Source organism: Lethenteron reissneri, chromosome 50 (genome assembly GCF_015708825.2).
Source record: "Lethenteron reissneri isolate LAM-NWPU_2019-01 chromosome 50, ASM1570882v1, whole genome shotgun sequence".
Taxonomy (NCBI): Eukaryota; Metazoa; Chordata; class Hyperoartia; order Petromyzontiformes; family Petromyzontidae; genus Lethenteron; species Lethenteron reissneri.
The window spans coordinates 6983309-7002636 of record NC_083828.1 but is presented as its reverse complement, the minus strand read 5'-3'; the positions used below and the strand labels follow the sequence as shown (position 1 = coordinate 7002636).

Sequence of the window (19328 nt, the reverse complement as noted above, 5' to 3'; positions counted from 1 at the left end):
CTTAAATGAGTATCATCTGGTGCGGTGTTGTAACAAACAAAAATAACTCATCCCGAATGGGGGAGACAAAGACGGGCACCGACCCCAACAGCCAAAAGGCTGCACCCGGTGATCTTTGGTTGTTGTTGTTGTGTATTAAGCAACACGGCTAAGCACGATTTGAAACTTGGGTGGTGCTGGGATAGGCAAACAGCGCCGTTCATACGAGGGTGCTATCGGCTCCTACCGCGCATTATTCGGATAGAGCAGCACACGTTCGTTGTCACGGTGTCCTCCGTTGTGTGACTATCGCCGCCTTCAACCCAAACCCGCGCTGGATAGCACGTGGTGAAGTATGGCTGGGTGATTCTAGATTTGAAGCTTTCGTGACTGCAAGGATTCATACTCTTAGGTTTTCGGCAAAGTCACGTAGATGAAAATGAAAGAAATAATAAATAATAGGAAGAAAAATGACGTATTCAATTATTTTTTATTTAGTTTTTTAAATTAATTATTTATTTCTATTACTATTTATATAATCTTTATTTGTTTAATTTTTTTCCGAAAAAACCTAAGAGTATGGCTGGGTGAACGACCGCCTTGACCGAACACTTCGCAAGGACTTGCGCTCATTTCACACGGCCCGCGACTACACAACCTCATTCTAGATTTGAAGCTTTCGTGACTGCAAGTATTCATATTCTTAGGTTTTTTTCGGTAAAGTCACGTAGGTAAAAAAAAAATCTAAATTAATTAAAGTAAAATAAAATAAAATAAACACAACATCACTTGGGGGGGTACTCGTCCAGCAGGGAGAAAACATGTATCGTTATTTGTTATGTATATAAGGCTTATATAATATGGGTAACCTTGGTCTTCGTGGTATGGAGTGCTTTACTTACGATCAGTTTCATGTTATTTTTAAGGCTCTGGTACGGATGATTATGAAATTCTAATTTGAAGCTTTCGTGACTGCAAGGATTCATACTCTTAGGTTTTTTTCGGTAAAGTCACGTAGGTAAAAAATGAAATTAAAATTAATACAAATAAATAATAATATTATTTTATTTTATTAATAATATTCTTATATTACTTTATTTTTATGAATTTTAATTTAATTTTTTACCTACGTGACTTTACCGAAAAAACTATTAATACAATAATATTATTTATTTTTATTAATTTAAATTTCATTTTTTACCTATGTGACTTTACCGAAAAAAACTAAGAGTGATTATGAAAGCTTTCCCCGTCCGCCTTTGTATCCCCCAGGCGCTCACTTGTTCCGAGATAAACTTTAACCTCGATTTACGAACACATCAACATCTTTTGGCTAGCGTCAAATCAAATGAGCGTGCGCCAATTAGAATTCTTTGGTTGTCGAATAATTTTTCTTTTAGTTTCAACAGCTGGAGGTGGTAATGTGCGCTGGGCATTTTGTCATAAGTGATAATTGCAATACACAGTGTAAATGATGATGATTATAATTTAATTAACATTGAGACTTGGTGACTATGATGTAAGTATGCCATCGGAATGTACGTGGTTTATACGCTTAATTATAAACACCTAACGCTGAGTGTGTGGGATTGTGTTGCGATCTGCCATGTGCTGGTGGAACTCTGGTGGTGGTGGTGGTGGTTGAACTCAGGTGGGGTGGTTGAAACTCGGTGGTGGTGGTTGAACTAAGTGGTGGGTGGTTGAACTCGTGGTGGTGGTGGTTGAACTCTGGTGGTGGTGGTTGAACTCGGTGGTGGTGGTGGTGGTGGTGTGAACTCTGGTGGTGGTGGTTGAACTGATTGTGGTGGTGGTGGTTGAACTCTGGGGGTGGTTGAACTGGGTGGTGGTGGAATTCTGGTGGTGGTGGTGGTGGTTGAACTTAGTGCTGGTAGCTGAGCTCCGTGACGATAGTTGAAACAACACGGGCCAGTGTCTGGTCGAAGTGAGGAGTACTCCGCACGTGTCGAGGCGGCGAACGAGTGGAGTCCAGGGCAGCGGTGACCACGGCGGCAGTCGCGGAGAGACGCAAGAGCGGAGAAGAGTCTGTGTCTCCTCCCGGGAGACGCCACGTGGCACTCGCGTTGAGTTGTTAGTTGAGCACCTTTTGATCGCGACACCACTCAGTTGGAGGATCCTCGCCAGAGGTCGCAAACGGGTTTTTATTCCTTACCCGTACCCGGCCGCACCAGGGTCGCAAACGGGTACCCGGCTACCCGTACCCAGCCGGGTACGGGTAGCCGGGTATCGGGTAGGGTACGGGTATTGGGTACCCGATTGCGACCTCTGGGATGAAGCCATGTTGGCAGGCGCGGGTGGGTTGATTCTAGGAACTTGAATTGTGAGAAGAGACAAGACGTTGGGAAATGAGTGACAAACGGTTACTCACCAGTGACTCACGGCCTACCCGTACCCGTACCCGGCCGCACCAGGGTCGCAAACGGCTACCCATACCCGGCCGGGTACGGGTAGCCGGGTATCGGGTAGGGTACGGGTATCGGGTACGCGGTTGCGACCTCTGATCCTCGCCCCAGGGCTCAGCTGGTGCGCTGTCGTTGTTTGGCCGTCGGCGTGGTTTAGCGTCGTCGTCGTCGTCGTTGTCGCTCAGATCCGGCGATCGACGTTCGGTCGTCGCGTCGACGGCACCCGTCGTGATCTCTCGCGTAACAGCGCGCGGTGGGCCGCGTTGAAGGCTGCTGCCGTGCTCCGCTCCACCCAGACCCACGGTTGTCTGCGGGCCTGGCCACCTGAATGTGAAATCGTGGCTTTGTTGCTCTGCGTCCACATCAGCAGCCGTACGGAAGAAGTACCCGGCACCGTTTGCTTCAGCCGAGTACTGAATTTATGTTTCCTTTGATGCTGCTGCGGCTGCTGCTTTGGCAGTTGTGCACAAGCACAGTTAATACCACCACCACTTCTCAACAAGATTGTCAACAACACTCTGTGTGTGACCCTTAATGGGAAAATAGAAATCGCAGGCGACGTTTCGGACAACGGCCCTTCTTCATAGCACGTAAAGGCCGTCGTTTATTTGTGTGCTGTGAAGATTTTTTTTTTATCTGGATTGAAAACTAATTTTCTTCGAACGGATTTTTGTGTTTAGCTTTTTTGTCCGTCCCTCGCGCCTCCGATTCGCGCGGTTGGCTTCGTGCGAAAGAAGCTCTCCATACGTACAGACAATTACCTGAATCGTCATTTGTTGTGTATGATGCTTTCTCACCTGAGGACGGATGCTTGTGTTGCGCCCGAAACGCCGTGATTTATTTTGTTTTAGACCTAAGTGACTTTACCGAAAGAACCAAAGAGTATGGATTCCTTGCAGTCGCGAAAGCTTCAAATCAAGATTGTTGCATATTGTTTTTCTTTTAAGGCCGCGCAACGGCGTGATTTGGCGAAAGTTTGCCGACTGTGTTTCTGTTTGTTTGTTTGTTAACCTACCGAAAAGAGCCGTCACCAGCCAGATCAGTCCAACTCTCGACAAACTTCCTCCAAAGTGAGAATGAGGCATTCCACTTCGCCGCAGTCGCCAAAGGAATTCTCCGTGGCAACTTTGTTCAACGCGGCGGCGGGCGAACGGAAGACGCCACACGGGGTACAAAACACGTTAGCCACAATAGAGGCCAGGATAATTCATTTTAACACGTGGTAGGCATTCGCGACTAATATCATCCATAATAGAGGTTTTTTTTGGGGTTAGATCGCGTAAATATATAAATGTTGCGTCGTTCAAACCCGCCACCACCCGGCACAGCCGACTAGTAATGGTTGTCGCGTAAACAGAACGTGGGCAATTCGTCACGAGTACAGCACTAGTGTGTAGTGTAGTGTATAGTGTAGTGTGTAGTTGTGTGAAGTATAGTGTAGTGTATAGTAGTGTATAGTGTGTAGTGTAGTGTATAGTACAGTAGTGTAGTGTATAGTGTAGTGTGTAGTGTATAGTGTAGTGTGTAGTGTGTAGTGTATAGTGTAGTGTATAGTTGTGTAATGTATAGTGTAGTGTATAGTAGTGTAGTGTGTAGTATAGTGTATAGTGTAGTATACTAGTACAGCACTAGTGTATAGTGTAGTGTATAGTGTAGTATACTAGTACAGCACTAGTGTATAGTGTAGTGTATAGTGTAGTATACTAGTACAGCACTAGTGTATAGTGTAGTGTATAGTGTAGTATACTAGTACAGCACTAGTGTGTAGTGTAGTGTATAGTGTAGTATACTATTACAGCACTAGTGTATAGTGTAGTGTATAGTGTAGTATACTAGTACAGCAGTAGTGTATAGTGTAGTGTATAGTGTAGTATACTAGTACAGCACTAGTGTATAGTGTAGTGTATAGTGTAGTATACTAGTACAGCACTAGTGTATAGTGTAGTGTATAGTGTAGTATACTAGTACAGCACTAGTGTATAGTGTAGTGTATAGTGTAGTATACAGTACAGCACTAGTGTATAGTGTAGTGTATAGTGTAGTATACTAGTACAGCACTAGTGTATAGTGTAGTGTATAGTGTAGTATACTAGTACAGCACTAGTGTATAGTGTATAGTGTAGTATACTAGTACAGCACAGCGGTGTGTTGGAGAGCCAAGCCACAACATTACAATCTGAGCACGGACGTTTCGCGCCGGTAATTACAACCAGCTTCATCAGGCGACAGCCAGATTTGTGGACAAGTTAAACTGTCCCCTTCCTTATATAGATAATTAACATATATCAAAAAAAATATCCTCGTTTTGCAAGCGTGACCTCATTTGCAACAGCACCCAAAACGGACTGCCACCCCCATCACTTGCAACCGCACCCACCCCCCCCCCAAGACCGTTTAAAAGACAATAAAGTTGTAGTTTGTGTAAAAAAAAGAAAATCAACAGGCTTTTATTGGGGTGCGCGTGCCTGGCGTGTGGAGTTTCCCCCCGTGCGGGCACTTGTTCGAGTTTTAGGACTGCTAGTCACAGTTTATAGAGTGTGGGGTCGTGCTGTGTGCGGGCAGGGGGGTGGGGGCAGGGGGGGGGTAGACTGGGGGGAGTGGTGGGTGAATTGAACAGCAGCACCAAACATTAAGTTACGTGGAGGACAGACGAGACAGACGCGTTTACAAAGCCAATGTTGTCTTTAACCCTCCCTCCCTCCCTCTCTCACTGCCTCTCTCCTCCCTCCCCTCCTTCTCTACACTAAACAGCCCCATTAGCTTTATAGACTCTGCTGTTAAGCACCAAGGGCCGCTATACGCGGGGGGGGGGAGGAGAGGGGCTTGATTTCTCTGCTGCTTAGTACGAGTAGAGGAGGCTTGGCTTGCGAGGGCTACAATAGTCGTCGTGCGGATTGAGAGTGCACGGCTCAAAGCCTGTCCAATAAGATCCTCACAGTTATTGCTGTAATCATGTTGATGTGTGTTTGCACGCAACCGCAGACAAAGGTCCCCCGTGTAGCCTGAACAGACTGCAGGGGCAAGTGCTGTCAGCGAGCGCATCTGAAGGCCGGCACGGCGCACGAGGGGGCGAGTGGCCAGCACCGCTCCCGGCCGCCTTTGTCTCCCCGGTTGGCGATGTTTACACACCACGCCAGGTAGTCGTTTGAGGCTGAGTCGACCTATGGGAGGCCCAGAACCAGTTCAGATAATTGTCACTGGTGTCGGCCGTGAGCGGGAATCCAACTCGGGTTGCCGGGATCGTCGCGCAGTGCGCTAACCACTGCGCCACCGCTCTCTACATATTCACTTTTATAGAGCCAAGAATGTCTGTGTGTCCCGTTCGTGACGTCACTCCACATGGGGGGGCGAGGCGCCTCCTCCCCCCTCCTCGGCGTCAACTCACAACCCTCGCGTCACGTGATCTCCGTAACGCTGTTGAGACATCGAAGTAAAAGGGACGTCGTGATGAACAAGGGATTATAACCTTTAAATGAAATAGGTCTGTGTCACCGCGCCCTTACAAATTGCACACGAATGGATGCAATGAATATGACGTCGCGCTCTGCTTTTCGCTTGCAAGTTTCAGATTTGCCGCAATAAAATCCGTCCTTGGACGGGCAAAAGGCTAATCAATGTATATTCTCAAACGCATGCAGCGAACCGTTTTATATGCGTGTATATATATGCATATAGACACACGTGTACGTATACAGAATGACATTATACTATACAGGCACGCATATATAGAGACGTAAAAATAACAATAACAGTGGCGAATAACTGCACAGGTCCTGGGCCTCCCCTAAGTCGACTCGACATGAAATGAGTACCTCGTGCGGTGTTTAAAACGTCGCGATTGTGGGGAGACAAAGGCGAGTGGGGCTTGATGCTGGCGACCCACTCCCGAGTGGTGCAGTGGCAGCCTTAATAGGTGCTTGCTAACGACACGTGCCCAAAATGCTATGTGGGCGATCACATAGCCTTAGGGTTCACATAGACATATGCATATATACACGCACACAAAAAAATATAGTTGGACACATAGGGCTATAGACACAAATAAATACAGCAAATAGACACAGACGCACGTAAAATCACACACACACAAAGATAAAGACAGATCCCCCGTGTAGTCTTTAACAGACTGTAGGGGCAAGTGCTGTTAGCAAGCACCTATGAAGGCCAGAACGGTACACGAGGGGGTGGGTGGCCAGCACCACGCCCGGCCGCCTTTATCTCCCCAGTGGCGATGTTTACACACCGCACCAGGTACTCATTTGAGGTTGAGTCGACCTAGGGGAGGCCCGGGACCGGTTCAGATAATCGTCACTAGTGTTGGCCGTGAGTGGGAATCGAACCCGTGTCGCCAGGTTCATAGCGCAGCGCGCTAACCGCTACACTACCGCTCCCCATACACACACACACTGACTGGCACACACAGACACACTCCTCCACACACACAGACACACTCCTCCACAAAAAAGACAGATCCCCCGTGTAGCCTGTAACAGACTGTAGGGGCAAGTGCTGTTAGCGAGTAGCACCTATGATGGCCGGCACGGCACATGAGGGGGTGGGTGGCCAACACCACGCCCGGCCGCCTTTGTCTCCCTAGTGGCGATGTTTACACATCGCACTAGGTACTCATTTGAGGCTCAGTCGACCTAGGGGAGTCCCATGACCGGTTCAGATAATCGTCACTGGTGTTGGCCTTGAGCGGGAATCGAACTCGGGTCGCCAGGTTCGTAGCGCAGCGTCGCGCTAACCGCTACACCACCGCTCCCCACTCCTCCACAAATACAAAGATAAAGATCCCCCGTATAGCCTTAACAGACTATAGGGGCAAGTGCTGTTAGCGAGCACCTATGAAGGCCGGAACGGTACACGAGGGGGTGGGTAGCCAGCGCCACGCCCGACCGCCTTTGTCTCCCCAGTGGCGATGTTTACACACCGCACCAGGTACTCATTTCAGGTTGAGTCGACCTAGGGGAGGCCCAGGGCCGGTTCAAATAATCGTCACTGGTGTTGGCCTTGAGCGGGAATCGAACTCGGGTCGCCAGGTTCGTAGCACAGCGTCGCGCTAACCGCTACACCACCGCTCCCCACTCCACACACACTGACACACACACAGACACACACACAGAGACACACACAGAGACACACACACGCACACACTGCCCATAAAGGCGGCAGCAGCAGCAGTGTTGCTCTCTGCTCGTTAAGGAACGAGCGAGCGTGCACCCTTCGCGAAGATGGATGGGAGAGACCGAGACACCACCCCCATCCCAACCACCACCACCACCCCCACCCCCCACCACCGCCACTACCACCCAAACCTTCATAGCCATCACCACCCCCGCCACCACCACCCCCATCCAAACCACCACCGCCACCACCACCACCCCCACCACCACCACCACCTTCATAGCCATCACCCCCACCACCCCCACCACCACCACCCCCACCACCGCCACTACCACCCCAACCTTCATAGCCATCACCGCCCCCCACCACCACCACCCCACCACCGCCACTACCACCTCAACCTTCTTAACCATCACCACCCATACCACCGCCACTACCACCCGAATCACCGCCTTCATAACCACCACTACCACCACAACCTTCATAACAACCACCAACACACGAACCACATCCTTCATAACCACCACCCCCATCGCCTCCACCCGACCAACAACCTTCATAACAACCACCACCACCTTAACCACCAACATCCCTACCACCACAACCCCCCACTACTACCACCACAACCACCACCACCACCACAACCACCACCACCACCAACCACCACTGCCACCATAAGCCCCACCGCCACCGTAGCCCCCTGCACGTGGACCTTGAGCTCACCGCTCCATCTCCCCTGATGGCCGCCCTCTCGGGGCGAGGCCTCCCTCCTTGGGCTGCCATTCCTTCCCCCGCGGTCTCTCGTTTCCTGTAAACGGCCGGTCCCGTGGCTGTGACTCGACCCACGGGGCGATGAGCCCACACTTTTTTTGTTTACGTTTCCCCAACGTCGCTAAACCGTGCTCACCGGAGGTGCTGCGTGCGTCTGTTCGTTCTCCCCGTCCGCGTGTCCGTATCGCGTGCGGTGCCAGCGGAGGTGCACTCGTGCGTCTCGCTTCATCCCTCGCTCTCCTTGGGCCCCTTTCTCAGCTTTCAGAATCGTCGGCATCGTTGTTTCGACCGCAGGAGGATTGAGGAATCCGATGAGCTATGAAGCTCTTTCTCTCACTGATGTCCAGTATTATGGGGGCACGGGGGTAGGCAGGTTACAACAGCGAACGACACGACAAACGCGAAAGGAGTGCAAAAAATTGATGCGAAATGGTAAGCAAGTCGCCTAAATGCAAGTCAACGAATAATACATAGGAGGTTTTTTGGGTTAGATCGCGTACATTTATAAATGCGTCGTTAAAACCCGCCACCACCCGACACAGCCAACTAGTAAGGGTTGTCACGTAAACAGAATGTGACAATTGGTCACTAGTACAGCACACCGGTTGTGTGTTGGTGAGCCAAGCCACAACATTGACAATCTTGAGTACGACGAAGAATACATCCATTTGTTATACAAGTTCGATTTATCAGGCTTGGGCAAGGCAGCAAAAAACGGCAACAACACGGTCCCGGACCACCCCAAGATAACGCCGTGTAGCGTTAGCTCCCCAGTCACATGGCACGTTAACATCCAACTACAGCGATTCTACACGGGTAATGATCGAAGTTACGAATCACATTTTTTGCAAATGCGACTGCTCCTGCCCAGCACCGATCTTCACCTTCCGTTCCAACTTGGAAGTGCGTCTCGGCAAACGCTTCACGCAACGCGCGTACGCAGCTCGTGCGTCGGGTAAACTGAAGTTAGCGAGCACCTATTGAGCCCGCCACAGCGCACGGCGGCAGGGGTGGTGGTGGCGGCGGCGGCCAGCACCGCGCCCGGCTGCCTTGGACTCTAAAACCGCCGCACCGGGTACTCGCTTAAGGCCGAGTAGACCGAGGTGAAGCCCAGGGCAAATTGGTTCAGTTATCACTCCCACCACCACCACCCCCCCCAGCCGCCACCGTTGTTGTTTTCCCTCGGTCGGGAATCGAACTCGGCGCAACCGCTGTGCCACCGCTCCCCGCTCTGCGAGCACGGACGTTTCCGACGTGAGCTCGCGCGGTGGAGATGACGACGTCGGGGAAACTTGCGGAGTCCTTCGGGTTCCACGCGGCAGGGCGGCGCGGTTTTGCGTAGCCGTGCGGTCCGCGGGGGTGAGTGGTAGCTCCTGCAATCTCTCATTTACTTGATACAGCTGTCGTGGCTGTGACGGTACCACCTGAAGACGGAAGCTTGTGTTGCCTCCGAAACGTCGTGATTTTTATTTTATTTTACTTTTTAATGTTTTTACCTACGTGACTTTACCGAAAAAACCTAACAATATGAATCATTGCAGTCACGAAAGCTTCAAATCTAGAACGTGTGTGTGGGGTTTGTGCGGGCTAGAGAAGAGATGGAGTGATGTGGTACAGGAGGACCTGGAGCTGAGTGGACTTGCCGATGACTGGTACCAGCGGTGTCAAGATCGGCCTCTGTGGAGGAGGCTCGTGAAGGACGCTACTGGGCAGTTGGAGGCAGTCGCCCTCCAACAACAACGGAGGGCGGAGGAGCGACGCTCACAACAACGAGCGAAGCGCCGGCTGGCTAAAGCACAGCAAGTTGGTACAGTAGGGGGCACAGGTGGTGCATCAGCCAGTCATCTCGGTCATCTCAGTCAGTCGATCCGTGGCACCTGCTGGGTCTGCCCCGTGACCTCCTGCCAGTGGGCGTTCGACACTTCACGTGGCCTCAAGGTGCACTTGGCCTGGCACAAGCGTCGTGGTGACGTCACCGCCACTTAGTGGCGAATGGCGGTTGTTGTTGTTGTTTGTGCGTGAAACAGCAGCACTGGGGGTGAGACAAAGGCGGCCGGGCGTTTGGTGGTGCTAGCCACCAACCCCCCCACCGTCCTGGCCTTCGTGGGTGCTACTCGCTAGCAGCACTTGCCCCAACAGTCTATGAAGGCTGTGCATTAAATCTTCCAACCGGTCCTAGGCCTTCCCTTGGTCGACTCGGCCTTAGACGAGTACCTGGTGTGTGAACATCGGCATTGGGGGGAGACAAAGGTGTCCAAGCGTAGCGCTGGCCACCAACCCTCTTGTGCGCCTTGCCGGCCTTAATAGGGGCTCGCAAACAGCACTTGCCCCAACAGTCTGTTATAGTCGACGCGGGGGGGGAGGGGTGGAGATCTTTGCGTGTTATCGCAAGATGTAAATTGCAATAATACACGCACTGCCGCCGCCAAGGGTCGTGGGAACTTTCCAGCGCAAAACGGGAAAGATTAAAACGGCCTCGAATTTTATTGCCAATCGGCGGCGAAACTCTCCGGGTGGATCGAGGATGGGCTCGGAGCGACGATGAAACATAACCGATATTCCTTTTTATCAAAATGTAAACCGGATAGCGAGTTACGGTCGCGCGGCACTTGCAGGGAAAATGTTTGTCCGGCCTTCGGCCTTGTGTTTTGTCGCGGAATGGATCTCAACGTGGGTTTTGACGATCGTGACATCCGCAAAAACCTCGTCTCGACGTCGACCAAACCGCGCAATGGAATTTTTTTTTTTTGCGTCGGTACATTTTTTTTACGACGCAGTTGTCCACTCGTGGAAAACTTTCGAGGAAGGCCGCCTTTTTATAAAAGTCTTCGATGAGCACGGTTGGCTACGTACGGTGCAAAAGAAGTTGAACGTGCATACTTTACGTCGGGGGGGACGCGTTCCTGAACGGTGCGATGACGAACATCGAAGCAACGTCAAAGGAAGCGATTTCCAGGGTTAGTTGGTGGAGGCGAAGGCTGAGAGGCGACGGATAACGAGAAATGACGGACGATGCTGTCAGCGACGCAAGTTTGGGTTGAGGCGACGTACATCAAGCAAACTGCAAATTATATTTTATTTTGCCAGTTAAAGCCCATTGAGCAATATAGCTCTTTTTCAGAAATGACCTGGCCACAAATGAAAGTTCAACGAAGTGGCTTATCATCGTGTGGACATTTATAGCAGCCAAATACTCTAAACGCGTGATGTCGATTCTAAATGCGGAGGGAAAAAGCAGATTACCCAGAGAAAATTCCACGCGATAATTTACAGGCATCAGGGTCGGGCTCGAACCCACGACCTCCTGTATACCAGGCGAGGGAGTTAACATTTCATCACCGCAGCGCCCCGAGGTAGTTTTAATAATAGTAACGTGACGACGTATTTGTGAAATTACGTCAAAGCGGGGGTGGGGAGACTTAATAGTATTGTATCAACCAGGCACCGGCCGCTTTTAAATATCGTCTAACAATACGTCACCATTTTGTTCGTTAAGCGGGTACGCGCCTTCTCTCCCTGTGGCCTAAATAAGGCTCCGTTGCTTGAATGTTTCTAAATCCCGTGGAGATGGTGGCAGCCGTCAAGGCCTCGATGGTGGCGGCAGCGGCGAAGAAAATTCTTCGCCAGCGTTTTTGCATCGCCGGTCGGTGAAATATTAGACGACAGCGCTGAAAAAAATTGTTACTTTTTTTTTTATGAAAAGCCTCACGTCCCACCGACCAATCGGGAGGCAACGTCTCGTGCTTAATTTAGGCCAATTTATCGCGGACGAATGCTGCCGCGCGCTAATTGGTCTCTAATTGCCACCGTCGCCTCCTGCGTCCCTTCCCGAGGAAAGTCCGCTCCCGTTAAATGCAAATGCAACCGCCGCGATAAAAAAAAAAAAATCTTCACATTAATTTACATCGAGTGATACTACCCAATTTTTTTGGAACATCACGGTAAAAAAAAAAGATGAACTTTTTTTTTTTCGCTGCTGTTGTTAGTAATTCCTCTGTGTCCGCAAACGACGCCTCCTGGAGCTCTGTCGTTTGTCACATTTGCACATCGCAGCGCACAGCCTGGGAGGTTCAGCGAATTTAATAAATGGTCCCTTCAGTCACGCGGTGCCAAACCGCTCGTGGCGACGCTCGGCCCCCTCGGCAATCCACGGCCCTCTCGGCGAGGAATGGAAGACCTCGGCAATTCCCAAGCGATAGGACCTGGGCCCCCACCTCCAACACTTCACCAAGCTGCTGTGATCAGCGTGGTGAAGTATGCTCAAATGACTCCCCACCCCCCTTCACCCCGTGTATTATGGGGGGGAGGAGAGGTGAGTTCTTCATCTCGTGGTGGATTGGCACGGTGCTGTGAATTACCCTCGTTGTTGAATTCGGTAGACGGAGGCGTCGCTTTCGCTTTCGAAAATTAGCCGAGAACGAAAAGAAGCATTCGTTACTTCGGACCGAACCAGCCCCAACGATTGGAACCAGCTGACGATGACGAAAACGATGACGACGGTCACGATGATGATGATGATGACGATGAGAACGATTACGATGATGATGACGATGACGATGACGATGACGACGACGACGACGACGACTATGACGACGACGACGACGATCGTCACCATCGTCTTCCCAGCGGATCCGATCGCCAAGCCTCGGACGAAAGCGGAGCGGGAGAGCTCGCGCGAGCCGTCGGGTCTCCGTGGCCGCGGATGCCTCCAGAAATTACAAATGGCCGCCGTGCCTCGGCGGTGCCGGCGGCTGCGGTAGCAGCAGCCTCGGCGTCACCGCCGTTGTCATCGTCGCTTAATTTGCATGCGGTGTATTTCACCCGTAAGAATCCATTCATTTCCCTTTCCCCCGATTTCTCGCCCGCGCCGAGCTCTGTCGCTCCCCCCCCCCCTTCTCTCCCCCACCGCCGCTGCCGCGTCCCACGTTTTGTTTTGTTCGGTGGGGTGGTGGGTGGGGGGCAGGAGGGTGGTGGTGCTGTGGGCTGGTTGGGGGATTGGGGGGGGGGGAAGCCTGCGATAATTCTGCGTAGAAATTAGCATGCGAAAAACTACACTCGTTTCGTATGCACGGACGCAACCGTCAGCTGCCAGCGATGCGCACACGCGCTCGCGCGCGCACGCAGGCACGCGCAAACGTGCGCATATTCGCGTGGCAATTATTTATAAAATTATTCGCAGCCGTCGGGACGAGATAACAAAAAAAATGAATGCGCCCGGATTATTTCCAAATGTTTTATATATATATGTATTTATTTTTTTTGGCTCGGACGTCCGCTTTCGTAGAAATCTCAAAACACGCGGTTGGCGGCGGGGTGGTGGACGGGGAAGATTTATTTTTTCCACATCATCATCCGCCGCCGCCGCCGCCGTCAAATAAAAAATCCGATCCGCTGCCAACGGGAGATGACGCTGGGCCGAACCGCGCGCCCCCTTTGCGCGTGGCGCGGAGGTTCGACGTTCTTGGAACGACGCTGACTCCGCGCGGGGGACTGAGGTCGCGCGACAACCGGCTTCTCCGCGGAGACGGCTTTTGGGGGGGCCCCCCCCCCCCCGAATCCGTGATCCACGCGAGCCCCCAGGGGGTTGTTGACGACGAGAAGGGGAGGTGGAGGGGGGGGTATGGGGACCGTGGTGGAGATGCAGGCGTCGCGAAAACTCCGCGTAAACGAGACGGCGTTTTGCTTGGTGTTTCTTGTTGCCCTCAATTCCGGTATCCAGGAATAATTAAACAAATGAAACTGTTAAGTTAGGCGCCTTGCGTGTGCTGTGTACGTGTGTGTGTGTGTGGGCGTCTGCATGTCTGTGTGTGTTTGCGTGCATGAGGAGCGGTGGCCCATTGGTTCGCGCGTCGTGCTACGAATCCGGCTACCCGAGTTGGATTCCGGCTGACGGCCAATGAGCAGTGGTGAATATTTGCACCAATTGTGGGCCTGTCCTGGGTCAGACCCTCGTGTGCCGTGTCCGCCTTCATAGGTGCTCGCTAACAGCACTTACCCCAACGGTCTGTTAAGGCTATGCGGGGGATCTTTGTCTCTGTTTTGTGTACGACTGTACATCTGTGCACGTCTGCATGTGTGTGTGTACTTCGGTGCGCGTCTGTGCGCATCTGTGCGCGTCTGTATGTGTGTGTACGTGTGTACATCTGTGCGCGTCTGTATTTGTGTGTGCGTCTGTGTGTATACGTCTGCACGTGTGTGTATGTCTGTGTGTGTGTACATCTGCGTGTGTGCGCGCGTACGTGGCTTAAACCCGTCACTGTGATTTTTTTGAAAGTCGCTCTGATGCGCAACACCACATGCATATTTTAATGATCGTGGTTATTTAGAAAAATATTTTCTCGCTCGTGGATTTTTTTTTTTACTCTATAACGTTTTTGACATTTATTATTTTTTTATTTGTATCCCGTGTGTGCGCGCGTGCGTTGGGGCTACGTTGGCCGTCGTTGTCGGCAGCGTGCGTCGTTGTTGCTGTTTTTATTTTATTTTCCAGGGGTTTTCGCGCAGCGGCCGTAGCCGTATCGCGTCGACAAATTGGCGAAAAGGCCGAGAGAGTTGCGTTCGCCGATTCAGAAAGAACCGGAGGAAATTGCGATTTGTAAAAAAAACAAAAAAGTATTTTTTTTTTTTTTTACGGTTTACGATTTTTTTCATGGCTATAGCATCGCTTACTGGCAGAAGTTAACATTTCCACCTCCTGGAATGCCTCTAAACTGCCGTCAGTTTTGTTCGGGCTGTTGAATTTTTTGTAACAAAGATTGAATAAAGGGTAGTGGCGGTGGTGGGTGGGGGTGGCGCTTGGGTCACACCGATGCTTTAGTAGAATTCCAAGATTCGCGATCCCGCTTCGATCGGATGATTATATTGCTTACATTCCCCGCATAATTCGCTCGCCGTGAGCAGTCAAGTACCATAACGCGGTCGTGGCTCCTGCGCGTGTATCGCATGGCAAAAAAAACATTTTAGCGGCTCTTGATATTAATTTAAACATTTTTTACATTTTTTTTTTACAGCTCCTGCGCGCAGAGGAGGAGGTCGCAGACAGCGGGAGGAAGATCGCGGAGACGATCGAGCGAACGCCGTGCCAAGGATGGCGACGATCACGACGACGACGACGACGACGACGATGAAGAAGAAGAAAGAAGAAGCGAGCGAGGGGTGGGGTTCAGGAGTGGCGACGGCGACGCGGTGAGTGGGGGGGGGGGGGGTTGGGGGAAGGGGGGGGCATCAGAGCGATGGTGCCGTTGAGGCTGGGGAGAAGGGGGGTGGGGAGCGGATGGGGAGGTACTGGCGCACACCTCGGTCGTCGCTCGTACCGCCCACTCGCTCTCCTGCCCGCTGTCCCGCTTGCTGTCCCGCTCGCTGTCCCGCTCGCTGTCCTGCGCGCTGTACCGCTCGCTGTCCCGCTCGCTGTCCCGCTCGCTGTCCCGCTTGCTGTCCTGCGCGCTGTCCCGCTCGCTGTCCCGCTCACTGTCCCGCTCGCTGTCCCGCTTGCTGTCCTGCTTGCTGTCCTGCTCGCTGTCCCGCTCGCTGTCTCGCTCGCTGTCCCGCTCGCTGTCTCGCTCGCTGTCCTGCGCGCTGTCCTGCTCGCTGTCCTGTGCGCTGTCCTGCTCGCTGTCTCTCTCGCTGTCCCGCTCACTGTCCCTCTCGCTCTTCCGCTCACAGTCCCACTCGCTCACCGATCGCTGTCCCTCTCTCTGTCCCGCACACTCTCCCGCACGCTCACCGCTCACGCGCCCCCCCCCCCCCCCCCCCCCCAAGCTCGCTCCGACAACATGAATATTAAACGCTCGGAGGCCATTTTCTGTCGTGCCTCTCTCGTTATCGTTAGGCGGCAGCGCGGCGCGCAAATTCTGCCCGGGCCAACGCCGCTCGCACAATTACCGCAGTTTGTAGATTTCCTCGCGTCCTGTCCGCCTCCCCCCCCCCTCTACCTCTTCTCGATCTCCATCGTCGTATCACAGAAGCCGTCGTGGCATTATTTATTTTTAATTAAAGGCGTGCGACGCGATATCTGAGCGTGCGCGTGCGACCCCCCCCCCACCCACCCCCGCCCCTTTCCCCGTTGCGCCCGTGAGTGGATTATACCGCCAGGTTTTCGGGAGGGCGGGGGAGGAGGGGGTGCTGCGATAAAAAAAAAATTATGTAAATTTTTCGTGAACGTTCCCTTGGAATATTTTTTCACCAGCTTTTCGTTTTTGTGCTTGGCTTGCTTTCAACGTTTCTCGCTCACCGTCGGGTTTTGTGCGGGATCATTGTCGGGGGGGGGGGGGGGGTGGTTTGCCGTTGCTTTTTATTCACGTGGTTTGCGTGCTTTTTAGCTACGGTGCTAGCGGTCAGACGGCGATGGGAAGCGTTCGCACAAACAAGGAGATCGTGGAGCGTAAATTCTTCGCCAGCACGGCGGTCGTACCGACTCCGTACGGTTATTCCAGGCAATTCCACACACACACACACACAAAGACAAAGATCCCCCGTATAGCCTTTAACAGACCGTTGGGGCAAGTGCTGTTAGCGAGCAGCACCTGTGATGGGTGGCACGGCAGAGGGGGTGGGTGGCCAGCACCACGCCCGGCCGCCTTTGTCTCCCCAGTGGCGATGTTTAAGCAACGCACCAGGTAACTCATTTGAGACTGAGTCGAGCTAGGGGAGGCCCGGTGTTGGTGGGCGTGAGCGGGAATCGAACTCGAGTCTTTGCCGAGTTTGTAGTGCAGCGTGCTGACCGCTACACTGCCGCTCGCCCCTGCACACGCACACACGCACGCATGCACACACGCACGCATGCACACACGTAAGCACGTACGCACGTACACCTGCACACAGGCACACGCACGCACGCACACACATACGCACACGGGCGCACGCATACACACGTAGCACATTATTAAAAACATTTATCAGACGGAACTTTTAGTCACCGTTCGCGTATAAACACGTCCCCCGACGTTTTTATTTACGCAACGGCAACAATTCGCAGCCGCGTAACGATGCCCAATCTCGCAAAACGAATATCATTGGAATTTAAAAAGATGTCATTTTTTTTTCCATATTTCATTAATTAATATTTTCCTCCACGTACCACTCTTTTTAATGCAGAAATTAATTAATTAATATTTTCCTCCACGTACCGCTCTTTTTAACCCAGAAATGGACACACAAACCCACCCCCCTCCCCCACCGGATTTTTCGCGCAAAAGAGCGGCAACTTCCAAAATCGTGATTTTATTTTGTTTAAAGTAAGACGATTGCGACGACGATCAAGCGTCGGAGTCGGAATATTAGTTCATACCGGAGGAATCCGATGAGCTATGAAGCTCTTTTTTCCCACAGATGTCCAGTAGGGGGGTGAATCCTTCGTGACCTCGCCGCCGCCGTCGCGAGCGTCGATCGGCACCGTCGGTGTGCCGGCCGCGGCCGCGTCGACGATTTACCGCGCACGGGAATCCAAATTGGCGGTTTGGGAAATTTTCGCAAACTCGCGTACGGTCGTTCGAAAAGCATTCGGCGAGCGGAGTTGTGGGGGGTAGTGCAATGCGCGTTAATCTACCACCACTACGTTCAATCGCGAAGTCCAGTCTCGTTGGGATATTTATTTTTTATGTAAAACGTAGCGAGCGTGAGCGCGTTGTTGCTGTTGTTGCTCCTGCTGCTGCCGACGTAGGAACGTAAATTATTAAGTCAAATTCAAAAACGAATTTGTAAATCATCCTAAGTACAGAAGACTGGACACGGGGATACGAACGACCTCAGTCCGCCGTTACATTCCTTGATCTCTGCGTTTACAATCAACTGAACACCCCTTTCCCATCGTACCAATAGCAAAGTCACAATGCAGCCACACGGGCATGTGATTCTAGATTTGAAGATTTCGTGACTTGCAAGGATTCATACTCTTAGGTTTTTTTGGTAAAATCACGTAGGTAAAAAATAAATAATAAAAATAAAATAGAAATAATAATAGAAATACAATTATAAATCACTGATTTATCATTTTATTTCTATTATTATTTCTATTATTTTATTTTATTATTTATTTTTATTTATTTTTACCTACGTGACTTTACCGAAAAAACCTAAGAGTAGGGGGCATGTGAGCCTGACTAACACAAATCGTGTTCGTCAGGCACCGTGGTGGCGAGATGTTAACTACCTCGCCTGCTACGCAGAAGGTCGTGGGTTCGATCCAAACCCTGACGCCTGCTGCTGTATATTTAGAGTGGTCGCGTGGATTTTTCTCCGGGTCCTCCGCTTTTTGCCTTCGCATTTAGAATCAACATCGCCGTGCAACGAGTCCCAGTGAGCACGCGCGTGTGCACGTGCGTTGAACTTCTTTCGCACAGTACGTATCCGACCATGCTAAACGTCTCTCTCCTGGCCTCTTGAACTCGCCCGCCTGGTTAAACAAAAAGAAACTCGCACGGTCATCCGTCATCGGGTTCATTTATAAGTCCAAATTTCAACAATTCTAGATTTGAAGCTTTCGTAACTGCAAGGATTCATATTCTTAGGTTTTTTTGGTAAAGTCACGTAGGTAAAAAATTAAATTAAAATTAATAAAAGTAAAATAAAATGAAAATAAAATAAAAATCACGACGTTTCGGAGGCAACACAAGCTTCCGTCTTTTATTAATTTAAATTTTTTACCTACGTGACTTTACCGAAAAAACCTAAGAATATTTCAACAATTATTTTAGATATTTTTACTTTAGAAATATATCGCTTAATAATTTAACAATTCGTGCGAACTGTTCGGCAACTTTACCGGTGAACGAGCCGACACGGTCGCGATCGGCGCGTCGCTAAGCGCCGGCTGCACCGCCGGGCAAGTTCCGAGCGCCGTGACGCGACTCCGCACCGTGCCGGGTCCCAACGTCGAAGCGGCGTCGACGGCCAAACGAGCGTCGGGGAACGACGTTCGCTGCGTACGCGTGGGCGTCGGTTACATCGGCTCGCGTTGCCGCCGCGCAACCGGTCATCCAGCAGCGGATCGATCACAGCCCGTGTTGATGGGCGAGAGTGTAACTGCGCGGGGAA

General features: G+C 51.4%; 1 long non-coding RNA gene across 2 annotated transcripts in view; it reads left to right on the top strand.

The window, feature by feature from the left end:
* The first annotated feature begins 14063 nt into the window (after nt 1-14063).
* LOC133355159 (uncharacterized) overlaps nt 14064-19328 on the top strand; it is a 32013-nt gene continuing 26748 nt past the window's right edge. For both annotated transcript variants that reach the window (XR_009756663.1, XR_009756662.1), the window contains exons 1-2: nt 14064-14203; nt 15308-15482. This is a non-coding gene — a long non-coding RNA (uncharacterized LOC133355159). The remainder of the gene's footprint in view (nt 14204-15307; nt 15483-19328) is intronic.